The sequence below is a fragment of the Peromyscus maniculatus genome, chromosome 4, assembly GCF_049852395.1.
Source record: "Peromyscus maniculatus bairdii isolate BWxNUB_F1_BW_parent chromosome 4, HU_Pman_BW_mat_3.1, whole genome shotgun sequence".
Classification (NCBI taxonomy): domain Eukaryota; kingdom Metazoa; phylum Chordata; class Mammalia; order Rodentia; family Cricetidae; genus Peromyscus; species Peromyscus maniculatus.
The window spans coordinates 92,302,141-92,308,140 of NC_134855.1; positions in this window are offsets into that span (position 1 = coordinate 92,302,141).

Genomic DNA, 6,000 nt, shown 5'->3' on the forward strand with positions numbered 1-6,000 from the left:
GGGTCATTCTCCAGAAGAATAATTTAAGTTTTGAGAGTTATTTTCTTGTGCTTGGAGAACTTGTTTTATAAGCTAAGTTATAATAGACACTGTGCATTTTCAGGGCCTCCCTTGGAAACATGCTATGAATAAGCGCAGAATTCTACCAGATCTTCAAAGAAGAGTTAACACCAATACTCTTTAAATTGTTCCACACAATAGAAACAGAAGGAACATTACCAAACTCCTTCTATGAGGTTACAATTACCCTGATTCCCAAGCCAAACAAAGATGCAACAAGAAAAGAGTACTACAGACAAATCTCCCTAATGAACATTGATGCAAAAATAATGAAATACTGGCAAACAGACTCCAAGAACACATCAAAACAATTATCCACCATTATCAAGTAGGCTTCATCTCATGGATGCAAGGGTGGTTCAACATACAAAAGTCTGTCAATGTAATACACCATATAAACAAACTGAAAGAAAAAAACCCACATAATCATCTCACTAGATGCTGAAAAGGCATTTGACAAATCCAACACCCCTTCATTATAAAGGTGTTGGTGTAGTGAATTTTTACTACAACCAAAGGTCTGTGAGAATTTTACATTTTTCTGGTTTTGTGTGTGTGTGTGTGTGTGTGTGTGTGTGTGTGTGTGTGTGTGTGGTGTGTGTCAGTTTTATTGCTGAGTTGGGAAGAATTCTCTTTTAGCTTAGTCAACAAAATGCTTTCAGTGTAACACAAGAACATGAGTTTGGATTTTCAGAACTCAGCAATGGAACAGTGAGATCCCAGGAGTTCACTGACTAGATAGTAGACAATCTGTGAGCTAAAGATCACTGATTCAAAAAATAAGATGAGAAGTGGTAGAGGAGACAGTCTACCTTCAAATCTAGCCATTGCACACATGTACACACTCAGCCAGATGCATGTGTGAGTGCATATGTGCACGCACACACAGATACACACTATATATATATATATTTGTATAAATAGATAGATAGAAATAAAATATACATATATACATACATATATAGAGAGAAATAAAATATATATGCATGCATGTACTTGAATATATATAGATATAGATATATATGTATATATATATATATATATAGATATAGATATAGATAGATATTCATTTTCCTCCTATTTTTTGGATAAATTTATGTAGAATTGATTTTATTTCTTCTTATATGTTTGGTAAAATTCACTATAAAGCTGCATGTGCCTAATGCTTTATTTATGTTATGACTTTTTTAAACTGCAAATTAATTTCACTAATGGTAGAACAGTCATCCATTCATCTTAACCATTTTTATTTGAGGTCAAATCACTCAAAGCAATTTCTCATATTACATTGGTTATCAACTTTTTTTACATATAGCTCATTAAATGTCTTCTTAGTTTTTGAATGTCCGTAGAATTTGTAATGATATCTTTCATTTTTGATATTGGATATTTATTTCTTAACTTTCTCACTGATCATCTTATTTGAGATTAATTAAATAATTGTTATGCTGAGATGCCACCTGAAGTCTTTGCTTATGTTTTTAGTGCTTGGCCAGTACTCTCTCTCTCAGCTAGGTCCTGAGTCCAGGAAGAATCTTTCAATATTCTTTTCATTCTTTGCTGGATTTTATTGTTTGTTTTATTGTTTTCTGTGTTATTTGTGTTTTGCTTTTATATCCTTAGTATGCCATTTATTCTGCTTACTTCAGCTTAATAGTTTTTTCCTTTTGTAGAAACTTAGAAAAGTAGCTTGAGTTAATCATAATGTCCATTTTAATGCTCCATTTTCCCCCAAGCATTGTTCCTCCTACATTTTATAGATAATTGCATATTTCTGTGTCTGGGTAGCTGAGTATTTTCCAATTTATTTTGTAATATTTTCATTTTCTATAATCATTATACAATTTAAATTATACATTTTTCAATATGTCACAGTCTAGCTGCAAATAATTCATCATTTCACATATAATTGTGTTTTCATTTTGTTTATCCAAGACTTTTAATTGTATTTGTCATAAATTTTACTTCTAAATCCACAAGCTACACAATCTGTTTGTTTTAAAGAGTTGAAAGTGAAAAATGAAAGTGAAAAATTACATATTTTGACATACTGTACTTGTGATTGTACTTTCCTTCTGTAGGTGTGCTTTATTTTCTTTCTGCATTAAGGATTGATTTCCCATCATCTTTTTTTTTATAGATTTGGTCTCACAGAGGTGAAAGCTTTCATATTTTGTAAGTCTGAATAAGCCTTTATTTCACTTTCCTTTTATGAGATATCTTTGCTGGGTATAAAATTAGTATCATTTCCAGTTTTGTTAGCAATGATCTAAATATCTTTACTCTGGAACAATTTGCTGAGATTATAGAGATCATACATTTGTGAAGCAATATAATTTTATTCCATTATCTATGTATCAAGAGTCTCTCTACTCCTGTTGGCAAGAATAAAGCCTATTTATGGAACAGTAAGACCTTCCAAGATTGATCTGCCTCTTCTTTTCTGGTGTTCCATTCTTGGCTTCACTCTAGTATAGGCCAGTTCATAATCAAGGAATCAAGAGTTACGTTTCTGTACATTCTTTACTTTAAACAGTGCTCTCTCTTCCCTGGTACTCTACTTTCAAACATTCAGCCAGTTTGACCTCTTCAATGAATTCTCTACCCTAAACTCATCAAAACCCCACTCTTTGTTTAGTTCTTCTCCCTTTGCTATGACCTGGAAAATGTTTTTAAGCAGTGAATATAACATTTCTGATGGATTGAAGCTTCTGCTTCTTTCCCTTGGGGATCATTATTGTCCAGTGCTTCCTGTGTCCAATTCCTAGTTTATTCTTTTTAATTTTCTGATGCTCATGAAACCAGACTACTAAATCTACTACTTCATTATGGCCAGAGTTTGTATTACTAAACTAAATTAATAAGGAATGACTAAGCAATGTACTGTAAAGATAAAAGGACATATCACAAACTCAAAGGCAGGAATAGATGACCTTAGGAATAAGAAATTTATAACATTCAACTACTTGGGAAATGTTTTTTTTTATTTCTTAACCCTTCATTTCTTTGTCAGTGTTTACAAATGGTTTTGCTCTAGGATACACTCTTCACTCTGTCCATCTCAAAACTGCCATGTTTTAGTCACTTGGACGAACTTCTTCTTTGTGTACTTTCCTTTACAGAAAACTCACTTGCAAACAGTTATAGACTATGAAACAATAATTTCCACATTAGAATAGTTAGTTAAATGCCTACATAACATATGAATTGCCCTTGCTGTAAATCATTTCATCATTTGACACCTAGCACTACTTTGTACTGCAAACTAGACATTGTTCTCTATCTTTAATGTATTAAAACTTAGAAGTTTGTAACTTTATGTCTTTTTGGGAGATGTAGCTCAATACAGTAGTAATACCACTAGCACACAGGCTTGGTAAGTAAGGTAAATGAGAAGATTGACAACAAGCAGGAACTATTCAACTATTACTTGAACAAATATACAAATCAATATTTATTCAAAATATGCAATAAAGGCTACTTTTATTTCTAAAGTGACTATATATTTCTTTGAATTTGGAAGAAATCAATAATCTATAAATATTCCATTATAAAGTATTTGTTTATGTTTACTGCCATACTCTGGCTATCTTTGCTAATGTTTCCTAACTTGCAAATGTATATATAAAGCTAGATGCTTTTTATTTTAAAAATAATTTGTGAATGCTTTTTAATCTAAGACTGAATTTATTTTAGTCATATATGTGTCCTTTACTAAGAAGTAAAATTTTTCTAGAAATGAAAGTTATATTGAAAAATTGATTACTCAACACCAAAAGTATAATTTATGTTGGGAAAACTGATAAATAAGATCTTATAAAAATTTAAACCCTTTGTTCTGTTAAGGACTCACTTGATAAAGATATAAGTTCTCAAGGTGGAGAATATGCTTACAAGCCACATATTTGACAAAAGAACTTGAGTATAGAAACCAGAAAAGATTCCTAAAATCTAACTGTAAAAGACAAAATGTTCTAACTGGAAAGAGGGGAAATTACAAACAACAATCAAAGCAACACAAGCAGACATTTTGCCATACCACAAGAATACAAGCACATGAAAAGGTTCTCAGCACCATTAACTATCAGGGAAGGACAAGCTAAAACAATGGTCTACCATGTGTTCCTATCAAAATGTTAAATTATGTGTTGGAGACATGGTTTAGTGGCTAAGAAGACCTGAGTTCAATTCCAGCACCCACATAATAACTCACAATTTTCTATATCTCTAATTCCAGGGTATCTAATACCTTCTACTGGCTTCTGTGGGCATTGTGAGCTCTTGGTACATAGGCATACATGTAGACAAAACACCCGTGCACATAAAATAAAATCTTTTAAAAATCAAAATTTAGCTAAACAAAAATTTGCAGTAATACCAAGTCTTGATGAGGTAATGGAAAATTTGATAACTTGAATATTGTTGATGTCAATGTAGAATGGTAGAGTATTTTTTCTGACAAAGCTAAGCATGTGCTTACCACATGACCCAGAATAAACAGTTTTGGCCAATAACAAAGGAAAACATGTGCTTAGACCATGTTTATCTTTGTTGCCCTAACCAAGAAGACTAAATGTTCTTCAGTGGATGGGCAAGTAAGCGGGTAATAACTCTCAGGGTGCTTGAACTGAGCAAACAAGTCCTCTCAAAAGGTTATATAATGTTATCTACAGCCTTGAAGTGACAAAATTGTAGCAAGGGAGGACATTCTAGAGTTTTAAAGGGATCCAGTAGAGGAGCTGGAAGCATTGTTGCTGTTGCTCTGTCAGGTAGCACTGGAGTCCTTCTCTTGTAACTATTTTGTACTTTTCCTTTTAAAATGATCACATGACTTTATACAAGGTATAAAATTACATGGGATTATATACATATACAAACATAGCTGAATAAATGTAAAACAAATGGAATTTTGAGGAAGCCTGAGATAAAATGTGCAGGTCTTTCTAACAAAACAAGTCTACAAAACTATCCATTTAAGAATAGAATGCAGCTAAAAGGCTGCCTATGAACTACAGGTCAATGAAGACATGAAATTAGTCTAGCATGTGTTGTGAACTTTTCAGGTCTCACTCTCAACATTTTTTTTAATAGCTCATTCTAAGTAGTTGTATTACTATTATAATATTCCAGTATTTGAATTAATTGCTAAGTAATAACAGTTAAACTGATGCAAAGGCTCATATTATAAGGAGCATCTTGGCATTGCTGTGAACAGTCTCAATCTATTTGCTCTCTGATCCACGGGGCAGCCTGCTACTTGCTTGTCAGTTGTGAAAATGTTGACAAAGTCTCACTTACTGAACTGATTTCACCCTCCATTTGAGTAATGTGATATTTTACAGATATGGGAAGCTGTTTATCCTCCACTTAGGCTCTCCCAGTGCATTCATAAGGAGATGGTTAGATTTGGCACACAACACAGGAAAGCTCTTCAAAGCAGCATGTTAACACTTCCTTATTCCTGCTGAGTGGAACCTGAAAAAGCTATTGTTACATTTCTTATGGAGTTCCCCCATGCCTCTTATAAATGAACCATATTTAGTTTTAAACAAATTTCCTGAAGTAAACAGTATATATGCCTGATTTTCATCTCTCTTGGTAAGCTTCCAAAAAACTTGGAAGTGAATTAGTGTGCAAATTGCATCCAAATCTTAGCCAAGGGGATGTGGTTTATTATAATACATGGTCCTCCTAATTATTGAACAGCCCAAGAAAATTCGGCCCAGTGTGCATCTGTTCTTGCTTGACCACATTGCCAAACATAATTTGGCAAGCACAGAAGTGTACATTGAACAGACCTACAGTCTAATTTGCATTAGGGTTTGTGGTAATTATATGAAAGCTCGAACTGAACTAGCTTGTCCTCTTTTTAGATCACTTCATTTCTAAAAAATAAACAAGCTGCAAGCCCCCAAAGAATTTCCCTTTTTATGTGTCTTT